This window comes from Protopterus annectens, chromosome 2.part0 (genome assembly GCF_019279795.1).
Source record: "Protopterus annectens isolate FY-2018-M chromosome 2.part0, PAN1.0, whole genome shotgun sequence".
In the NCBI taxonomy this organism is placed as follows: domain Eukaryota; kingdom Metazoa; phylum Chordata; order Ceratodontiformes; family Protopteridae; genus Protopterus; species Protopterus annectens.
In genome coordinates this window covers 1,502,316,951-1,502,341,072 of record NC_056728.1, presented here as the reverse complement: position 1 = coordinate 1,502,341,072, position 24,122 = coordinate 1,502,316,951, and positions in this window count along the sequence as shown.

The following is a 24,122-nucleotide window of genomic DNA, read 5'->3' as shown; positions in this document are numbered from 1 at the left end:
TGTGTGGTTGTATAAACTCTTATTTCAAAGTGTGTGTGTGTCAGTTACTTGGGCAGGGACACGAAGCACTGGTTGGACAGAGAGGGGGCTGGAGGTTTTAGCTTGCCCACTAGGCTAAAATCTGGACCCTATAGCTATGCCAGTGGGGAGTCTTATTGGGGACCTGGAGAGAAAGGGAGAAACCAGACCCAGACTGTCATCTCTGTGAGCTCTTAAGGGAGATTGCACTTTACTGTGTGTGTATTTATTATCCTTTTCCTATATGGACGCTCCTCACTAGTGTAAGTGGGGAGGATTGAGCCTCCTTGATTGCTATGCCAGTGAACAGGTGTCACATACACATATAACAGTCTATGAAGCTTATAGATTCCAAACAGATATGTCTTATAGTCATGTTTATGATGTCATGATTTACACACTTGTCATGATAGATGCAGTTCTTCTATCCTTTTATGTATGACAAAGGTGTATTATGATGCACATGACAGACAAAGCATGTTATTGATGTTGGAAACATGGCTTATGAAAACAATTTGGCATCAAGAAAGTTTATTTGATGACACAGTAGAGGTGGGAAGATGTGGACCATTGGTGACAGAAATACACAGATACAACAAGTGATTATTTTATGGTTCATTTCTGCACATATTTGTGTTGTGTTACTGTTTGCTTTATCATTCTAATTCTTCAGTCAAGATCTGCACAAGACAGTCTTCATAATATGGAGCAGTACATTAATACATCAGCAGGATAACATTGTGGTAATGAAATTTGTACCCAACACAGCTATGCCCGCAGGTGTCATAAGAAACATTCAAAACCAGTTTAGCATACATTGGGATTTGCAATGACTACATTCCAAGAAAAATGTATAGGGATGAGTTTTAGCTAAACACAACACATAGCAAGTCATAGTTCACAAAGTTCTCATGTGACAACAGAGTGCAGAAAAGATAATGTATGTATTACTCTTCATTCCCGTCATGCCAACAGTAAGCTATACATTCAAGTCTTCAGCTTCTTCAACAGAAGCTTGACTACACATAGGTAAGCAAAGTAGAGCAAAGGGCATCACAGTAATGCAGCTGAAGGTAAACACTCACAAGATTCTGTCAAAAGCTGTGTACTTCCTTTAGCCTGTTTCAGTTGGTGCTCAGCACCAGACATTGTGCGATGCAGAACAGAAAGCCTAATGACACAGAAGGAAGAAAATGCACACACTCTGGGAGAAGGAGGCAATGACCAAGTAGCTTACAACAAAAGCAGAATAATGGTGGCTTTTACTAATATGTAGGCAATAGCTTCAGATAAAACAGTGTACTAAAACCGATCAGTAGCACTTAGCTATTGCCTGGATTAAAACCCTTCAAATTATGCAAAAGTCTGTCTATACATATGAACATTTTCTTACCTCATCAACAAAAAATCTGCTATTTTACCCACTTTAAATAACTCACTTAAAGGAGTGTGACAGCTTTCTGAAGCAGAAAGGGTGAAAAGAGAGTGATAGAGAGCTGGAGTAATAGCACCACTATATTTTATGGGACATGTAGGACCATCTTTATAGGTTGCTGCTCTTACTTATTTCCTCATTATTACTCTGTCATGCTCTGTACAGAAAAGTGCTACTGGGATCCAGAAGAGGGAGGAGAGTAGAAACAAGATTAAGCATAAGCAGGATAAGGGAGTTTGATAAAGGAGTTTACTATGTCTCCTGTGTTTACTAAGTCTCCCTGTCAGGGATGGAATATTTTTGCAAGTGCTTTCTTGCCACACTATTCAAATGTTATTTTAATGAAATGTTACAAATGGAGATAAATACAGATTACAGATGTTCTCAGCTATTGGAGCAGGCATGTTCATAGGTTCATAGGTTCATAGGTTCATACTAGGCTATCTGCCCTAAGGCATTTATAAGCCTAGCCAGAGTATGTTTGGCTTTCACCACCCATTTTAAATTAATTTTGCTATGCCCTTTTTTGAGGTTAGTATACTGTGTCTCTGTCTAACAGTGACACAGAAGTGATACCCGGGTTAAACCTATGATCTCCCATCCACTCATCAAGATTCCTCTTGAAGAGAGTCATTGAGGGACTCTGCCTAACCTGGACTGGGATTTTATTCCAGAGTGAAAGGAGCCTCTGGGTTATTAATCTGTCCCTCCAGCATGTCCTATTTATTTCAGTGCTGAGGTTCAAGTCTCTTGAGCGCGTAGCTCGATGGGATTTGGATTTTCTGAGGTGCAGCATGTCCATTAATTCCGGGTTGGACATGGCTTTATATGTCAGGCACAGATCGCCCCTGAACAGGCTTTATGCCACTGAGTAGAGCTGGGGTTTCTTTAACCAGGCAGCATATGGCATCTGTTTAAACCCTTTGATCCTCTTGGTGAGGTACTTTTGGGGTCTTTCCAGTTGCTGCAGGTGTCTGGTAAGGTACATCCCAAAAGGGGCATTGTACTCAATTATGGGCCTGATGAGGGATGAGTAAAGAGGCATGATGACCTCCCCTGATCTAGATGTGAATCCCTTCATGATTAGGTGGGCTATATAAAATGTTTTTCTAACCACTTTGGCCATGTGGTTGTCAAATGAGAGACTGCTATCAACTTGGGTCCCCAGGTCCCTAATTACTTCTTCTGTACTTAATGGATTACCACCTATGTGGTAATTTGTGGGCACTTTGTTTTTGCCAAAGGGGATGACTATACATTTTTTGGCATTTAGCTTGAGGCCATGGCTCTGGCACCAGTTGTCAGTTTCTATGAGGCCCTTTTGGAGGATGCTTGTGTCGGCTAGAGAGTCAATTATGGTGCCCAGTTTGCAGTCATCTGCGAACTTGGTCAGCCACAGTCCTTCCATTTTGGCCTGTACCTCTGAGAAATATACACCAAACAAGAGAGGTCCCAGGACTGAGCCTTGTGGGATGCCACTTGTAACTGGTTTTGAGTCTGACATGGCTCCAGCAATTCTAACCATGTGGGTTCTGTCCTTGAGCCAGTTTGCAACCCATCTAGTGACATAGGGGTTTATATTTAAGCTGGAGAACTTATCTATAATGCCCGAGTGGGGCACTGTATCGAAGGCTTTTGTGAGGTCTAGGTAGGCTGTGTGGACCACCTTCCCCTCATCAATGGCCTTGGTGACTGTTTCAAAGAAATCAACCAGGTTTAAGAGGCAGGATCTGCCCTTAACAAAGCCGAACTGGGTAGGATCCAGTGTCTGTAGGTCCCCAATATCTTTATTTATGAGGTCCATGATGATCCTTTCCATAGCTTTGCAGACCAAGCTAGTCAGGCTTATGGGGCGATAGTTTCCAGGATCCGTTGAGACACCACCTTTGTGAAGAGGGACCACTGTTGCTGTACGCCACTCTTTGGGTACATATCCTGTAGTAAGGCTGAGAATGAACAGTAGTTTTATGTTTGGGTTTAGCTCTTCTTGGAGTTCATGTAGGACGCAGCCCGGGACACCGTCTGGTCCCATTGATGCTGTGTTTTTTGCTTTGGAGAGGGCAGCTCCATGCATTCCTGAAGGTGTTCATAGAATGCATTTATAAAGGATTCTGCGGTCTGGGCCGTATTTTCCACAGGCCCGGGGGCTTTGAAGGATTCCACCTTGGTTTTGAGGAGTGTGAAATTTGCTTTAGAGAAGTTTTTTCACTGTGGTTTTCTGGGCAGGAGGTGGGGTCGGGATATGAATATCCATTGAGATTAGTTTATGGTCTGATCTTACCAGTGAGGGATATACTTCTGGTCTGGAGCATAGAGTCCCCATGTTGGTGATGATCAGGTCCAGTATGTTTTCCCCTCTTGTGGGAGTGGTAACAAGTTGTTCCATAGCATTTGAGTTTATAAATTCTAGGAACCTTTGGGCTAGGGTGTTGGAGCTAGAGTAATGCTCCCAGTCTGTGTTCGGGTAGTTGAAGTCACCCAATATAATGATGTTTGGAGAGACCTTCATATTTTCCAGTGTTCTCAGGAAGGCTGAGTGGGGTTCCTGGGTTTGGGAGGGTGGTCTGTAGCAGGCTATAAACTGGAAGGCAGTTTTACCCACTGTTAGTTTCGCATGGATAGTCTCTGATGCTTCCTGCTGTGCCACCAACCTGGGGGTGTGGGTATCTTTGACGAATATTGATACTCCCCTCCTTTTGTGGTTCGGTCCAAGTTTTGGGGCCAAAAAGCATGGTATGAGGTATAACCTGGTAGTGCTGGGGTGCTCTCGGGAGCCTTGAACCAGGTTTCTGTTCCTGCACAGATATCGATGTTCTCCATGCTAAGGAGAGTTTTGAGTGCATGCATCTTGAGGTTTAGACTTCTGGCGTTGAGTAGCATTACTCTTAGTTTCTTATCCCTTGTGATACCTATGGAGGTGGGTTTGCCTTTTGAGCCTTGCCTAAAAAAGGCACTATGGGGGTAGCAAAAGCCTTTGCCAATATCCAAAAGCCCAGGGGTGACAGGTACAAGCCATCCCTAGCGAAGCATCGTGGCTTGTCGAGCATGTCATCCCAGGCTGACAGGCATTGGATCCCCTTTGAATGACACCAATACTTAAGCCAATTGTTGAAATTGATCATCTTGTCTTCATATTGTGGCATCATTCTTGGTGAGGGTAAGATGCTACTCAAGGTCAGGGTCATACCGGCCTGGGCCACATGCTCTGAGAGCTACTCTATGTCTCTTTTCATGTAGTCCAGGGAGGTACATCTCAGGTCATTCACACCAGCATGGACAATGACTGAGTCATATTTGTACTTGCCTTGGAGTGACCTGATTGCTTGTGTTATGTGGCGGATCCTAGCGCCCGACAGGCAGCTCACCGTGACCTTCTCCTTGTTCAGCCTGGTGAGCGGGACGTCAGTGTGCCTGACGATAGAGTCACCTATTACAAGTGTATCAGGTGTGTTGTTTAGCCTTAAGGGCTATGACTGTTCAGCACACTGGCTTTGTGAGCTATGTGTTGCACGTGTTTTGTTTTGGGGTAGCGGTTGCTTGGGTGTCTGCTTTGGAGGTCTCTGCTGCTTAGGCAGATTTTTATTTAGAACCTCTGAGTATGTTTTTGTGTGTTTATGTGTTTGGTTTGCTGTCGTGGTAGGTCTATGTGAGACTGGAATTGTAGCGAGTGTGGTTTCCTTCTTTTCCTGACCGGTTACGCCAGTACTGAGTTGAGAGAGGTTAGCCTCCAGTTTGGCTATATGGATGCATCTCTCACATGTGTTGGAATTTGTTGGGAGGAGGAGAGGGTTGTCTGTGTACATGAGGCAGTTGTAACATTGCCTTAAGATTCCCAGATTCACCAGCTGGACCGGAGAGGAGATTGACAACTGACCTTTGGACATGATAGAATAGTATTGGGAATTCCTTTATAATTGAAAAAAAGGGCCAATGGGGAACAAGGTACTCAAGGGGAATTTGTGAGGGTGTAGTGCTTTTAATTTTTTAGTGCTGACTTATATAATTACTTTAGTGAGCAAGTGCCAGGTAACTTAAATGCAATGTGTTACATGTAACTTAAATGCAAAAACAACAAACAGTAACTTTCTTTTAAGTGAAACAAGGAAATAAGTACAGTAAGCAATGCAGATATCACTAGAGATCCACAGAAGTGCTGAAAAGCCGTGTTTTAGGTGGTATTAGTGTTTCAGGGAAATAACAAGCAAACAAACAACAAGCATACAAACAAAGCTAGATTCAGCAGGCCTGGATCTAGTCTATGCTACAGCAAACAAGGTGTACCAATTTCAGTAAGAAACAGTTGAAATATGCAGGCACTATAAGCCTTTAACCAGAAATTCCCAGCTCAGAAGGGCAGAGTCCAGCCGCTCCTCCCACAAGAGTGCAGACCATGAACCTTCTTAATGTAAAATAACTGGCCTGAAGCCTGGGTGCTTAAACCAGAACTAATACACTTTTAGAATAACAGACACTGAGCCCTCAATCAGCAGTTCCCAACTTAGAAGGATGTAAGCTACCTGTCCTGCCACCACAGTGCAGGCCACAAACCTTCCTAATGTAAAACAACTGGTCTGAAGCCCAAATGTTTAATCCAAAAGACTTAGAATGATAGCTACACTTTAATCAAGTTACTACCAAGCAGTAGTAAATACAATTGAATACTTTAAAGAATGCCTGGATTAGTGCTCAAGTTATACAAACAAAGCTAGATTCAGCAGGCCTGGATCTAGTCTACGCTACAGCAAACAAGGTGTACCAATTTCAGTAAGAAGCAGTTCAAATATGCAGGCACTATAAGCCTTTAACCAGAAATTCCAAGCTCAGAAGGGCAGAGTCCAGCTTCTCTTCCCACAAGAGTGCAGACCACGAACCCTTTTAATGTAAAATAACTGGCCTGAAGCCCAAGTGCTTGAACCAGAATTAATACACTTTTAGAATAACAGACACTGAGCTCTCAATCAGCAGTTCCCAACTTAGAAGGATTTAAGCTACCTGTTCTGCCACTACAGTGCAGACCACAAACCTTCTTAATGTAAAACAACTGGTCTGAAGCCCAAGTGCTTAAACTAAAAGGCTTAGAATGAGTTACACCAAGCAGTAATAAATACAATTGAGTACTTTTAAGATGATGCAAAAGCAAAATAAAGTAGGAAGAAACACAAATACAGTAAAAGCAGAATTTTTTTTTTCAGAAAAGTAGCAAAAACAGTAGTAAAAACAATTCACATGCAGTGCAAGCTGGCACACTTGAGTATGTAGCAATATTAGTCCACACACAGTTTGAAAAAATGTAATTAAATTAAAAAGGACTAAAAGCAAGTGCAGAAAGGGTTTATTAGGTAGAATGCGGTAAAGAGATGGGACTGGGGGAGTGTCCTAGATCAAATCTACAGTGGGGCGGTCACTGCAAAACCACCAAATTTAAACTACAACCAAGAACAGGGAGGGGGGGAGACAGTTTCAACACAGATAGATATGAGGAATCACAGTGCAGTTTATAACCAAAAAAATATATACTGATATCTGTATATTTGCAGAACAATAAGACAACAGATATCTAAGTAACAATTTAGCTCTATAATACAGAATAATACAAAAAATATACTCAGCTCTATATATTTGCAGAGAGTCTTGTAAGGCTGTCTCTTAACAATCCAGGCTTGATATAAAAGTTAATGTCAGCAATGGACTGAGAATACATCTCTGCCTTGCATTTAGAAGAGATGCATAGTTACCCCATTCCTCTCTGAGGCAAGTTAGTCTCCCCTGATGTACCTCACGTTTTTTTGCAATCTTTTATGCAGTTGTACAGCAGAAAAAGAAAATAAATGTATATATGAAATCATAATTAATGACTGGGTTGGCTGGATGGCTAATTAATGCCATATTATATATTGTTAACATGTAAGTACCCTTACACAACTGAGGGGTATTTGCAATCTGAATTTCATCCTGCCTTCAAAACCAGAGGTCTCTCTTTTGCCTCTTCATGTCACTGCAGTAGGGATGACATTGCTTCCCAGTTCATGGGATGCCATTTGCACTGGATACAGCCTTGGTGGAGTTACTCCAAGCTTCAACCTTATAAAGAGATGTGATGTATTCCTACCTTCAGTAGCCTCCTGCTGTAGCACTTCACAAGGTGTGCCACAAAACTCCTGGACTCCTCAGTCCACCACCTTTATCCTCTGAATATAACACCATCTCTACTGTTACAAGCCATGTCTACAGCAATCAAGTCAGAAACATGGGTCTGAATCAGTGCTATTTCAGATCTTGTGGGAAAAGCTTGTGCACAAAGATACACAGTCTTTCCAAATGTATTTGCTCAACTAGAAGCACAGAAGTTGCTTGCCAGACACATTGGCTCTGATTACATCAAGAAGCACAGAAGGTGTTAAAAATCACAGTGAAATTTGGCCATAAGCAATTCTCAAACCATTGAAATGTGTTTCAGTGCTAAACACTGATGTTCTTGGTAATAATCATGGTTGTTTGGTGGAAAAATGGTATGACTTGTGATGTATTATTATGTTGGGAATTAGATACTGGTAAGATTGGATAGTACTACCTGGAAATCAAACCCAAGAGAAAAAAAGGATGCAATGTTAAATGTGGCCATTAACTTTCACTGCCACAGGAAAACTTACTGGTTAAAATGGTTATAACAGGTATACTATTTTAAGACTAAATGTACAAGAGCTACATTTTGTGTAGCTGTTAATGAAACCGTCTCCTTTCGATTTGTAAAGATATAAAGGATTTGGCAACAATTATTGGCATATGACTTACTTTTAAGAAACACAGATATCAAAGAAAAGGAAAAGAAAAGGCTAGGACTAATTCACAACACAATTACATCAAGAAATGCAGTTGAACTACTCGTACTATAATAAGTCAATAGTAAGAGAGGTAATTGGTTATAATCTAGATTTTTGCAGCATGGCTGCCATGGGCCTAGGATTGCAAGACTGAATCCTACATAGTTTTGCCAAAAGGATAATGAGTGCCAGTCACTTAGATTACTTCAACAGACTGAAAAAAACTAAAACCTTTTAGCATACTGTACAGGACTGTATGAGCAAAATTGCTTTTAGCTTTCAGAGCAGTGAATAAGTCACTATTAAGGAATGATTAAGGCCCAACATTGGACAATAAATAACACAAAAAAACAGGAACATAGGTGCTTTATACAAGGTATTTTTGAACAAAATGTCTAAGATGTTCATGTATCTCTTACTCTGTACATCTGTTGTGTAATAAGTTGACTTATATAGTAAATAATTTGAAAGCTTTGGGTACTTTTAAGACATGATTTGCTGATTATATGATAAACAAAAGTTTATGTTCAGTTTGGGGGAAGTAGCTACATTAGGGTGTCCTAGCACCTAAATGTATTATACCTTATGAACTTACGAACTCTCTTAGTTGATTTGGTAATGTGATTTTATTTGATTTGGACACAGTTCCCTGGATGCAACTTGTTTCATTCCTGGAGGGTTAGTACAGACTGATGTACCTAATGCAATACATGCTTTTTGCATAATTATTCTGAAATTCTGCCAGTATTGACTTTAGTTTATCATAAAACTGCTTTGAAACCATCAAAGCAAGAGATAACCTTGTTTTCTAATGGGTGATGCAGTTAATTAATGACACAATAATGCCAATATTTGAAAATGAGGCATAGAAAATGTTAAGAATATTGATGAGACCTGTTTTACTGTAATGGGGAAGAATATTATTATTTGCATTGTTTTTTGAGTGATACCCTGATTTCAGGTAACAGTCCATAATTCGTGAGTCAGGAATTAAAAGTGTATGTGAATTCAGTGGAGTTCACATGTATAAGTTAGAGTCCCAGATACCAATATCCAGTTCAAGAGAATGAATGAAACAATAAAGGATTTTTAAAGAGGAATGCACAAATTGGAAAGACAATTATATTGCATTTTAAGAATAGTCCACTGCATGGTGTTGGATTATCACATGCAACATTTCTGATATGCAAAAAGCTGAGAAATGAACATCCAATGTGAATTGTGAAAATTTACAAATTGACTTTGACTGTCAAATTCTAAGCATCCCTCCTTAAACGGAGTATTCAACTTAAAAAATTAATTAAATTGAATCCATTCAAAATGCAAGTAGTCCTCTTATATGAGAAAAAATCATCAAGATACTAGATGCTGGATTCTGAATTCACGCATCCTTTACTCTTTGATACTAGAGAATAAAGTGGTAACAGAAAAGAAACAATTAAATATGTAAATTAATAACAAATTACTTAATAAAATTTTGTCCAACCAATGGCAAGATCGACTGTCATTGTAATAGAATTCAGAAACAATGTAAACTATAACTTAACCACACTTTTTAAGTAATTCACACTTGCTTTGTTCCTATTTTACACAGCTTGTTAAGATTATTCTGCATTTAACCTCTAGAAATTCTGGTTTAAATGTGAGTAAAACATATATATAATGCAGTTTTCCAGGACTAGATGTCACAGATCATGGTTTTGGCCAAATAGACGGAGAAACAGATACCACTAAAACTACAACATGTTGAAATGGACACATGGAAATCCTAGAGATGGTAATGACTAGCAAACTGAATGGAAGAGTCAGGGATGCAGGGAAGAACACTGACATAGACTAAACAGTGTGCTTCCAGACTATAGCATCCTACATTGCTGAATCATCTAATGAAAATGTATCTTTAATGGCTGCCTACAGCACTGGTAATGGCAGACAGCAACGGTAATTTACTGTTCATAAAAAAAGAAAATCTCTTTTAACAATTCAGAGTATTGTTTTACAGTTGTATATCACCACATGGCTAATACTGAAATGGGGAGCTATGAGCAGTTAGCAAAAAAAAAAAAAATAAAATAAAATAAAAAAACTAGGAGCTGACGGTTACTCAGATCATCACATTCTTACTTCAAAGTTTGGAATTAAATGAATCAAAACAAGAAAGACATTTAGCATAACTAGATACAAGTTTAACAATATTCCAACTGAATATGTAGTCAAGGTGAATTATGGATTTAAGGGGTTAGAAATGGTGGGTAGTGCACTTGAAGAACTATGAAGAGAAGTCTGTGATATTGTCTAGGATGTTACAATTTAAATATTCCAAAGCAAAAGAAGACTCAGAAGAAAAAACGGCTGTTGGGGAGTCATGAAAAGCAGCAAGGAAAGAAGCAGGTAAAACACAGAGAAAAGAGGAAGCAAATACGGCAAGCCAAAGGTGAGGTTTCAAGGAACAGCAAGAAGCATTTAAGAGTCATATTTATTATGAAGTACAAAGAACTAAAAGACATCTGCATAATGGGAAAGACCAAAGATTTCTTGAAGAAGATCGGAGATATTAAGGGAAATTTCTAGTTAGTGAAGAACATAATAAAAGATTAAAGCAAACATAATAAGAAAAACTGCCAAGAAATTACAGTGGAAATACATAATAAGGATCCTAACACCACAGGTATACGAGAGTATGTTTTATGATCTGTATCCTGAAATTAAGAAAAGTGAAGCTAAATGGCCCATAGAAAGCCTGGCTAATAACAAAGTTACAGAAAGTGATAAAACTCTAGCTGAATTTGCCATCGGATTATAAAAGGTAAATTTAAATTCCATTACCAAAAACTGCAAAGCTCAAATGTGCTGAAATTATTGAACAATTGTAATTGCTTCACATGATGGCAAAGCAATGTTCTAGATCCTGCAAACTAGACTGCAGCAATATGTAGATCAAGAATATCTAGATGTACAAGATTGTTTTAGATGGGGTAGAATTACCAGAGACCAAATTGCTTTCTTATGCTGGATAATGAAGAAATCAACATGTTCCAGAAACATATCTACTTCTGGTTTGTTGCCTACTATAAAGCCTTTGACTATGTAGATCATATACCATGGCAGGATTTTAAAGAATGAGGTTAGTGGATCATCTTATTTTCCTGTTGTGAGATCCGTATGCAGAGCAAGAAGCAACAGTTTAAATCAGGTATGGAATTACTGACTAGTTCAAGGTGGGTTGAGTAATGTAAGAGCTGCATATTATCCCCCTATTTAATTTGTATTCTGAATATATCATGTGCAATGTTGAATTAGATGAACCAGATGCTGCTATCAAAATTGCTGAGATAATTATTCACTGCTTTGATGTCTGGCAATGAGAAAGGCTTGATGAGCATGTTGATGAAGGCTGAAGAAGAAAGCGCTAAAGCTGTCTTGTTGTCCAATATCAAAAATATATAAACAAATAGACATAAATAAATAAACTGCATACGTGCATATACAAATACATACGTGTGTGTGTGTGTGTGTGTGTGTGTGTGTGTGTGTATATATATATATATATATATATATATAGTATATATATATATATATATATATATATATATATATATATATATGTAGATATATATACACTATATATATATATATATATATATATATATATATATATATATATATATATATATATATATACATATATATATATACATACATCATAAACAAAACACTGCAATAATGTATCCAGTCTTATCAAGTCTTTACAAATTGATGTGTAATGGGTTCAGATGGGACAGATTTTATTTTTCTGGACTCATAGAACTTTGCCAAAATTGAAAAAAAAAGATGTTTGGTTCCTGGAAGAATGCTATGGCAAATAAGATTTAAAAAGCAAAGACATTATCAACAAGTAACAATATAGTCAATGTTATGGTACCCACATAAAAGAGCATGGCTGTAAGAAATAGTAAGACTTTGCACTAGGAAATAATGTTTTAATATCATGATGTTATAGAAAAGTCTGAAAATTTCATGAATTAAAAGAATATCAAATCTGTCAATACTTAATAAAAGGTAGCAAAATATAGGATGGATGTACAGTATTACTGAGGTTAGGAATATGAATGTGCAAGAGCATAAAAAAGTTGTTTACAGAGATGTCTAGCATGCAAAAGACCTTGAGGTAATGAAGACTCAGATAAATAAACAAACAAAAAAATACTGCATTGTGTTCCATTTAGTCATTTCCATATTGTTTTATGACTGACTAAGTTCACTGGGCCATCATGACTGCAAAAGCTGAATGCTTATTACATATTTGTGAAGTCTCAATAGCTTTCTATGAAATGAGTGTCTCATTGGTGATTATGTCTAGTTCTGATGTATTTTAAGCATTTTAGTGCCTATTGGGAGCTGTATATTTTTCAGTATGTTAAATAATCAAGACATTTATATTTTATTAAATGTCTGAAACTTGACTATTGTGTTTTTAAGAACACTTAAACTGTATATAGTAATGTGAACCTGCATTTATCTTCCTAGCCTCCTACCACAAGTTACATTACTTCACATTGTAAGCAGCTGGGATTAAAAGGTAAGTTTTTTATTTGTTTGGAAAAAATGCCCTTCTAGGTGGGTTGAGACTGAATTAATGGGGGTTGGTATAACGGTTAAAGTATTTGCTTAACAGATGCAAGGCACAGGGTTTGATTCTCATCTTTGGGAGACTAATTGGCTACGCTTAAAATTCTCCACATAGACAGCTAATGTTAATACTTAGCTGGAGTCTTTCTTTGGATTGCTGTTTGCAGTTGTGAAACCTCTATTTTACAGAGGAAGGAGAATCAGAATTCTTGATTTTTTATCTTAATTCTCACACTTTCTGCTGCCAAATGTGAGAAGGAGGGCTGTGCAGATGAGCAACAGTTAAGAGAAAATGAAAACAGCACACTGTACTGAATATTTGTTTCATAAACGGCATGACTTTATGGATGACTTATTTCACAATATTTGAGTTTACAGGATATAATCACATACGTGCACATATGCAAATACTACAAAACACGCACACACATAAAATTGCACAGATATGTCAGACAATTGTTTATATCAGGTGGAATTATGGCACATCTGTTACTGACTGTAACTTCCTCTAAACATCTTCTTTAGACAGAAGATGTGTTTTTTTTCCAGTGTTATATGTGCATTTTTCTGCTGTAATGCTTTCACTGCATTATTTTTCTTACCCGAGGTATTATCTCAGTGGGTATCTAAAAGCGACGGTTGAAACACATCCCTCCACACACTTAGCTGGGAACAACTGATATACAGCTGCATAGTCACAGCCCAGCCCAGCATCATCCAACCCTTCCTCAGTGGATTCAGTGACTGCTGAAACACTCCTACAACCTGTGATCAAGTTTTGCCAATTGTTTTTATTGTTTAGTCAGTGACGTACGAGTGTCTGTGTGTGTTGGGGGGTATGCACATCTGTAAGTTCCTTGTCTGACCTCTCCCTTCCCCAATACGTATGTTTGGCCCTGAACAGCAAATGTAAACTAAATGATCCTAATAACCTACAGAGTTGCCAGAAGATGCTGAAGACTGGGGTATCAGAGATCCAGAGAGACATTTAGACATTTAGATACCCAAAAAGGGAATTTATAGTTTTTTTTTTTTTTTTTTTTTTTTTGCTTTTTACTGTGATAAATAAAAGAAGCATACACATGATATGCATTGTATATACTTTCAAGTGGAGTTACATTAAGAATAATTCCACAGGATTTTTCTTAGAGAAATCAAAAACTAACTACTTTCTTCAACACCCATTCAGTGTGAAATGAATTGATATACTTTCCCCTGAATGCATTTGAGTATACTACTCACACAGTCTGCTTACTAGGAAGCTGTATTACAGGAAAGTAGGAAAGGAAAAAACAGGTAAGATTAAACACTCCCCTATGTGTGGTACATAGGCATTACAATATTTGAACGGGTTTATATCAGTCCATCGAAACAGCTGACTATCGAAAACCAGATGTTCGAACTGTAAAGTCAAGTTCGGGTAAGTCTGCGATTGTGTGGATGTTAGGGTTAGGTTGTGGGTTAGGTGAGTAAGGTTTAGAGCGAGGGTGAGGTGGGTATGCGATAGTGAAAGACTTTAGGATTAGGGCGGGATAGGTGAGTTAGGGTTAGGGTGCAGGTCAGTTGAGTGTGCGATAGTGACGGACCTCAGGGTTAATGTTTGTGTTAAGGTAAGTGGATAGGTAGTAGTGTATGTACAGTTTAGTGTAGGGTTAGATGTAGGATTTTGAGTGTATGTGTGTGGATTGATGCTGTGTTGGTGTGTTTGTGTTGCGTGTGTGTTTCTTGGAACAGCGATTTTTTTTTCCCCGGGAAAAAAATCGCTGTTTTAAGACTTCAATGTGTTTGCAGTTCGTGGTTTGAAGTTCAAACATATGGTGTTCGAACTTCAAATGTTTCGATGAACTGATATAGACCCTATTTGAACCACACAATGGTGAGCAGCAATAATTGCTCTTTAGCATTCAGTTGATGGTTTCAGAATGTTTCTTGCCACAGTTCTGACAGCCCACTATATGGTTTATATTGTGAATATGGATACAGTAAAGATAGCTTGATTATTTCCAAATTCACAAGAAAAAGTATACAGTAAGATATGAAGACTATTGTCAGGAATAGTCAGAAAACACAGAGTCCATGTTTCTGATTTTTTGACATGTCCTAGAATGCTGGGAATAATAAATGCTGTTTTTTGAGTTTGATTGAAAACACACACACACACACATGTGCATGCTCACATGCACTCAAGCAGAGTCACAGACTTTGCTACCTAAATTTGAATTATGAATTCTCAGTCCTACTAGTACTTCAACTGTAGAAGGCAGTAATGAAATATAATGCTAACTTGTATGTAAATATCTTGGATTATAGAAATAAGACAAGCACTGTATAATTAAAAAAAACAACTGCAGAAACAATACCATTATCACATTTCCACTTGATGTCATTCATAAGAGTAGAACTGACAGTTCTAGCGCTGTGGCCCCATCAAAACCTTGGCAGAACTTATCTTTCAAAGATACTGAAGTAGAGAGACAAAAGAGCTATATTCTGATAATTGCTCAAGACTAGGAAACCTTTTCCAAAGTCCTAAGAGTTCTTGTTCTTATCATGGAATTGTAACTTACTCTACAGTATGAGGCTCTGTTGATCAAGGATAAGTGATGGGAAAACACCTACCTTGTTGGAAACTTGTGTTAGAGTAGCCAGTTAAGTCCAACACAGTGGCTACCTCTACAAATATGACAGGATGCGAAGGATATGGGGGTAAATGTTTGTTAGCATGAATAGCACCATTTTGATAACATTTAACTCTTTTAACTGCTTGATAATTGTTGAGTATCAACTGTGGACTTTGATTTTTGTTAGAATGGGTAGGCTTTTTATAATTAGACATTTTATTATAGGATATTCTCAAAAAAATACACACATTTCGTATACACACACACTCATCCACAACTATAGACAGCTGGAAGTGTATCAATTCACCTATACCGTGTCTTTAGAATGAACAAGGAAACTGCAGCACCAGGCAAATACCCATATACAAGGAGGATTTACAAGCATTCCACAGAAGACTCCATAGCTGGGAACTGAACTGGGAACAAAAGCACTGTGAAACAACAATTCTAACTGCTATGCCATTTGTCAAAAAAGCTTTATGGGGAAAAAGGTTAGATAACCTGAAGCTCTCTCCCCGCTCCAATAAAAAGCCCAAGCTTGTATCTCAATACATTACTGCTTATATTGCGTTATCTAGCTGTTCTGTCTGGCACATACATTCACTGAGTTAAGAGTGATTTCTTTTTCAAAGTTTTCAATAAATACACAGTAAGAGCCTATTAACTGCTAAGCATTTCCAGCCAATCTGTCCATGGAATATTGGATGTTTATTCTTATTTTTTACTCTTTGTATGTAAAAACCTATACATCCAAAACTGTTCAACACTTATTCAAGAAATACTGATGTACTAAAAAAAACTTTCCTGGACCGGGCTCCTACCCTCAAAGATATAGGAGCAGCTGCATCTTGAATTTTAATGAAAAAAATAAAAACAATTTTAAATGTTATGTTTATGCATCAACATATACAGAGAATGAAAGACTAACTTTATACAGAAGTGCATACTCTGTCTAGAATCATGCCAACATTATATATGCATGCTTTGAAATCTTTTCTTTATTTTACTTAGAAAAGAACCAAAAAGTTACACATTTCTTTCAGCCAGAAAAGGTTGCAATTTACAAAGGCCATTCTGGCATGAATTCTACCCTAAATTCAAATGACTATATCTCTCCACAGTGTTAAGATATCATAACATTTTCAGAACACAATGGCTTGATAATTCCTTTGATTTTGCTTTGCATAATGTCACATATTTGAGGGAACATTTTAAATAAAATCTCAGATATAGGCATTCCTCTCGGAGCATGTAAGATATCTGTATTTTGCTATAACATATGAAAATGACAGAAACTAATGAGGTTTGGAACAGACCCTTTTGTCCTGGGACATCTTCATGGTGGGCTAGATGGATAGGTTAGCAGGGATTAAAAGAATAAGGGTAGGATAGGGTTAAATGTGAGAGAGAGATGTTTAGGAGGAAATGAGGTAAGATTAGGGAGGGGTTTTAGAGGGTTTTGTCAAGTGTAACTGAAGCAGGAGTTGCATTTTGGCATGAACTTGCTACTCTCCCTCCCTCCCTGTTCTTATTAGCAGATATTGTGTGTATTTTAGTGGGGAAGGCAGAGAAGAGGGGCAGGCTTACCCTCTTCAGTTCCCCCTCTGGTGTTGGATGTGCAATTCAATAAGTTGGAAAGAAAATTAGCAGTTGCTCTGGTGGACAAATTAATAAGCAAGCAGAGCTGCTTATATGGATGGTGGTGTAATTCAATAAATTGAAGGTGAGCAGTGTAATGCTGCTTTGTTAGTGCAAAGATAAGTGAGCAAGTGGGGGACCCTGATTATCAAGGGTGAGTGGTACGCTGCCCTTATGGTTATGTTATATCTTTATTCATGGGTGTTATAACCTGTGTCATGTTTTAGTTGAAATATATAACTATTGGTTAACAAGCATGTTTATGGTTATTTAATAAATGTCGTCAAATGTCATTCGGTGTTGTGTGTTTATTGATTTGGAACAGGACAATTACTTTTTCTATATAAATGTGTATTATTTTGAGTTTTCATTTCATAAGGTCATTCCAATAATTTGATTCAGTTAAATAATGATCATGTCTGCTTCATAAATGAAGACTATGCATATTTTGTAAAACGAATGGCAAAATCTAAACAATCAAATGGCTGTAAAAAGAATGCTGTTGGTCTATGGCAATAAAGGACCACTTCTCTGTAAACATAAGAAGTGTTATATCAGATTTCTCAGAACAATATATCATGGCCCTCATATACAAAATGCACTTAGTGGTTTCAGCTGAGAAGGCTCATATATAGCTATATTGTTATGTAATCTGGTTTACTCCACTTGAGTCTAAATTGGGCGTGGGTTTACAAGTCCAGTGACAAAAAATCAATATGTAATAAGGTGAAGTAAGTAGGAGGTTTATTTTTAATATAAAGTCCACTCATCAATGAGCTATTTAAGGCCATTATTGTACTTAGCTTACTGATCAGATGGTCATCACAACATCCACAATAAACACAGAGTATAATGCAAAGTGCCAGACTCTTGCAGTCAATGTATATGAACTAAAGCCATTGGCTCCATCTCTGAGAGATTATATCTCAGATCAGCTTTGAAATCCTATAATGAAACATCCAGGTAATAGCAACAGGGTAGTCAGCTGTAGAACACATTTCAGATTATACCTATAACCCTGGAACTTCAGTGCAACCACCTATGAATTTGAACCGCAGCTTTAGCCCTATTGATAGCACAGCATTGTAGCTGTGGTATGGTACAAATGAAAAAAAAATTGCTGAAATATAGATAATGTTTACTTACACTGTACTGACAACTCAAGCAAGAAGGCTAAAATAATTTTTTAAGCCATTGCTCTACTAATCATACTGAACAGAGGTTCCACTCAGTACCCAAAATGAAAAGAACATAATGCAGTTTATGGCAGTAGTAAATGCTTATGAACTAAAGCCACAAGGGCCTGTCTTTGAAAGGCAATATCACTGTTACCTTTGAAATTTCATTGTGAAACTTTTGGCTAGTAATAACAGGGTGTTCAACTGCAAAACATATATAAGATGCCGATTCTAAGGTCAGTGCTTCCAATATAGCACACCTTTGAATTTGACCCCATAACTTTAGCTACTTAAATGCACAGCATTCTATCCATGGTATGCTTCAGCTGAAAAAATATATACATATATATTTGCCTGGAGGAATATACAGGATTTTTACCTCTGTTGCATCATCTCAATAAAGGAGTATTTTAGGCAATGACTAGATATAGCATACTGAGCAAACGTTCACTGCAGGACTCAAAATGAAAACAGAGTATCATACAAAATGTTCAATTATAGAAGTAAAGACACTGGGGCCAGTTTTGAAAGTCTATATCTCTGTCCCTGTCTGAGACTTCATTCTGAATGTTTCAGTTACCAAAAGTAATATATTCAGCTACAAAATCAAGTTAAGACTGCAGTCCTGATGATTCTGTTTATTAATGTCTCCACTCTCCTTGATTTTCTACACCTTGAGAAAACAACTGTTCCTACAAACATTCAACCTAAAAATGTGAATCTCCGGGAAACAAAAAAGACATACTAGAGTGACAAAAGAAATACGCAGTTCTGAAATATGCTATATAAAAAAGCATGGTACATGTCCTTACTTTTAGACAAACTCTTTAGATTAGGTAGGTGTCTTTAAATTCATCAGTGTCTTAACTTGATTTTTTTTCCTGGAGGCAGAAGGCATCCTATGAGAGTGGATGTTGACAAGGACTAACTCTGTTTTGTATACTGTATAAATCTGTAATGTATGCAATGACCAGCAATTTAGTTCTTTTCCTCTTCATAGTAATTAGACATGAATAGCTAACTCATGTCCTGTTACTATGTAGTCTATGTGCCTGCAATTAGTTGTACTTAGCAACCTCAGTGCTGAGTCAGTAGTCTACTCATGTATTACTGTAACTAGAGACTATGAGAACTGTGCAGCCAAAGTGCCTGCAATCTGTTCTTCTTTTGAACTGATGACAGCGTTTTTCCTGGAAATCTTTAGATAAGTAGTAATTAGACTAGAGACCACCAGGAAATGTAGATTTGTGGATCTTCCAGGAAGCTTTTTCCCTCTGTAGATATGTATTTTTTTTTCAATTGTAAGGGGAAACCAAATAAAACTCTGGGCAGTGATAATCATATACACTTTCCACTTAGGGTTACCACCTGTCCCACTTTGTGAGGGCAGTCCCTCTTTGGGCAGTTGTGTCCTGACAAAAAATATTAAAAATGGCAAATGTCCTGAGATTGTAGGACATAATTATGTCCTATATTGTATGTAATAGTCGCATAAAACAGTTATTCTGTATCTAAAATACCTAAATGTTATACGAAACAGAATAAGCAACTAAAATGCTACAAGAATAAGCTATTATTAGGCAAAAAAAGTTAAGTTCTATCCTTTGTACTGACCATGGGTATGTGTTGGCCTGTAAAATCTGATGTTTGTCCTGAAAATGTCCCACTTTGGCCATTTGAAAAGGTGGCAACCCTATTTCCACTGCAGAATATATATATATATATATATATATATATATATATATATATATATATATATATATATATATATGTGTGTGTGTGTGTGTGTGTGTGTGTGTGTGTGTGTGTGTGTGTGATTGTCTCATTATTACGTGAACTGTCAAATGAGCAAATACAATAAAAGTGATCATTTTAGAATCCAAGAAGACTGAAAAACAAAAGAAGACATAGTTTTTTGCACTTACAACACCCACAACAAATTATATCTGTCAACTTCAAGACTGTACAACAACTGCGTAAAGGCAAATTCCCAGACCCTGCTGTCCTGTGATCTCACGTGCTAAGCAACCTAAAGGCTGAAAAACAAATAAGAGCATTCAATTTTGTAAGCATTTCCTCTTATAGACTGCAACCATATATATATATATATATATATATATATATATATATATATATATATATATATATCCATTTATCTATATCCATATATCTAGCTATATATTTCTGTCTTTCTACAGTCTACCTATCTTAATTCACTTTTACCAAATTCAACTTGGGAGGGGAATTCCATGCATACTTCTCAACTTCATTTTTCAATAATTTGTAAATAGAAATATTTGCGGGTCCATTTTTTATTATCAATATTTTTGTTATTATTCTAATTAACTTAAAAAAAGTTTTGTATCAACATTCATTTTCTGATTTACCAGAAAATATGGGATGGTGCAAAAAATATGAGGCAAAATCAGAGACATTTTGTAAAGTCAGGGATAGCTGAGACGTATGGATTCCTACATGGCATTCAATTTTTTTTCTCAAAAATTCTGGACATAGACAAAAATAATAGGAAGCAAAATCTGGAACAATTTTTAATATTGCTCTAATTCACTAAAACAATAATATATCAGCAGGTTTTGCATCCGCATGCATTTTTTGAATAACAGGAAGTATAATATTCAAATGTCTGGCATGATTGACTTGTCTGTATTCCTCATTGATTTATTTAAAAATCAGGAACAGACAGAAATGTATGGCAAATTTAAGTCAGAAATGATCTGTACAATCAAGTACAACAAGGAGGCATTACTCCTTCAGCCATCTCAACTTTACTTAGGAATTCTGCACACCTAGGTTGGATTATAAATCATCATCAGACCAGTAACACTTGTATTCCTTTATAAGTAGTAGAGTCTTTAAATATACCAGACTTCTTAACTTTTCTGATATTTTGCGGTAATGCAGTCCTGACCACAGTTGCAAGCTTTGAAAATGCTTTTTTGACTATCACTTAAGTCCTGTGAGTGCCTAACATGATGAAAGAAGGAGATAAGCAGTCTGTCTGCATTGGAGCTGTGCCGATAGTGGAGGCAGTGGAAGTAGTTTACATGTAGATAAAGCAATGTATTTGCAATAATGTTGATCTAGCAGTTATTAATAACCAACTAGCTTTTTTTCATGACATAGCAGTGGTGTTTTACTGGACCCTCCAGGGATATAAATTTGCATATCATGTGGATAGCTACCTGAACGGTAGAAATGTTGAGGTCACTGCATGTACAGAACACAATACTCTGTTCTGGGTATTATCATTTGAAATGCAAGGATTTTCAAGATTGCATATTAAGTAAATCTGAATATTTGTGAGCTCATCTTACTTGACAGAGACAGGGCAGTAGCATGATAAATTGTCATTCCTTTAAACTGGCATGGCTACAAACTAAAGTTGAGGAGTAAAAAAAAAATAGAAAAAAGAAAAAGAAAATCTGTATCTTACTAGTATCAATCAGTCTTTCAAACAGTTGTGCCAATGAATTAATATAACCATTAATGATGAACTATTGAGACTGAAGGAATAATGGCCATGCACTGTCAGTGTTCGTTTAACACCTGATCAGTATTATCAATCATGTAACCCTAACAGCTTGCACATGGGTAGCTGCCCTCTATGCCCCATCCTATTTATTAGTCTGGATAGAAGGCTACAAGTGAATTACTATCTGGACATGCTGTACTTTAATCTTTGCATGTCCAAGTCAATAATCATGATGAACTGTCAACTCTGGCTGCCTTTGACAGCAACGCATGCCCCTGAAGTTAGCTAATCTGTGCCACAAGGACAGACGTGAAGCAGGTCTGTGTCACTGGCTATAAGTGTTGCTCAGTAACTTCAGGAAAGCCTCCTAAAATATTTTAACAGGCACACTTAGTCATAGCCTGTAACATATATTTATATATTTTTTTAAAGACAGGGTCCATTTTATTTATTATTTCATGTTAAATCAGTAAAACACAGACTTTTATTTGAAATCACCCTGCATGTCTCTCACTTCATTATGAAACTTGAAACATGGAATTGTACATGTGTTTTGGCATAGAATGCTGTAGGTATGTTCATATTATGGTTTGGTTGCTTTTGCATTAAGGCCTCTTGGTTGAATAATAAAGAATTAGTTTATTGCACAAACTGGCACAAGTCCCTTATATCAACCAGTACTATAAAGCTGCAGCAGCTGTTAAAACTTGCAGTTTATAAATGTCCCAAACTTGGTACAGTTTGAAGTATAGCACTGCAAAACTTAACAGATTTCAAATGAACATTCATCTGTATAGTCAACCCCCCGCCTACATCCTGTATGAATGGACATGGTCATAAAACTTCCACAAGCATGCTATACATAGGATCATAGGATCATAGGAGTTTACTAGGCTATCGACCTGGAGGTAATCTCAAGTCTAGCCATTCTATCTCAATGTAATATGTTTGTCAACCCCCAGGATTGCATTTAATAATAACTGCCCATGTCCAGGAGGGTTGTGAGGACTATCCCCAGTAAGAATTTTTGGTGCCCCATCCACTCGTCCAGGTTCCTCTTGAACAGTGTCATAGAGGTGCTTTGTTTCACATGAATTGGTAACCTGTTCCAAAGATGTAGTAGTCCCTGGGAGACAAAGCTGTCCCTCCAGCATGTCCTATTTAAGTCTCAGGCCATATTAAGGTAGCTGGAATGGGTAGCTTTAGTCTAGTTTGATTTATGGATATGCAGCAAGTTCATTAGGATTTGGTCTGAGATTGCTCTGTAAGCCAGGCACAAGTCACAGCTGAGAAGTCTATATGATACAGATTATAGTGCCAGGGAATTTAGTTGGTCTGTGCAGGGCAAGTGCTGGAGCTCCTTGATCTGTTTTGTTAGAAACCTCTGAGGGCTCTCCAGTTGCTTCAGGTGCTTTGTACGGTACATGCAGAATGGGGCATTATACTCAACTATGGACCGGATTAATGTCGGGTATTGAGTGGTATTAACCCCCTTTGCTCTCAAGGCCATGCCTTTGCTAATCAAGTGTGCTATGTAGAAAGCCTTCCTTACTACAGTAGAAACATGGTGGTTAAATTTGAGGTTACAGTCAACTTGGCTCCAAGATCTCCTACCACTTTGTGGGAACTTAGGGTATCGTTGCTGATTTGGTAGTGGGAAGGGATATTGTTTTTGTTGAAGGGAATGATGATCCATTTTTTTCCATTCAGTCTGAGACTGTGAGTAAAACACCAGTCACTGGTTTACGTAAAACCCTCCTGGAGTATGCTGACATCATTTGGGGATTCAATAATTGCAGCCAGTTTGCAGTCATCCACAAACTTGGTTAGCCACAACCCCTAAGTTTTGGCCTGAACTTTTGAGAAGTATATACCAAACAATAGGGGGCCCAGCACTAACCCCTGTGGCACTCTACAGGAGACAGGTCTGCTGGTTGATGTGGATTCTCCCACTTTGATATTGTGTGTCTGGTTTGTGAGCCAGCTGGCAACCCATCTTGCAACAAAGGGGTTAACATTCAGTTTGCTAAGTTTATTTGGTGATGCCTGAGTGTAGGATTGTGTCAAAAGCATTTGCCAAGTTGAGGTATGCTGTATGCACATATCTGCCCTTGTCAATGGCCGTAGTCACTTTTTTGAAGAAATCCACCAGGTTTAACAGGCAGGATCTTGTCTTGACAAAGCCGAATTGGGTTTGATCCAGGGTTTGGAGGTCACCTTTGTCTTTATTTATGAGGTCCATAATGCTATGTTCCATGGCTTTGCAAATGAGGCTGGTCAGGCTTATGG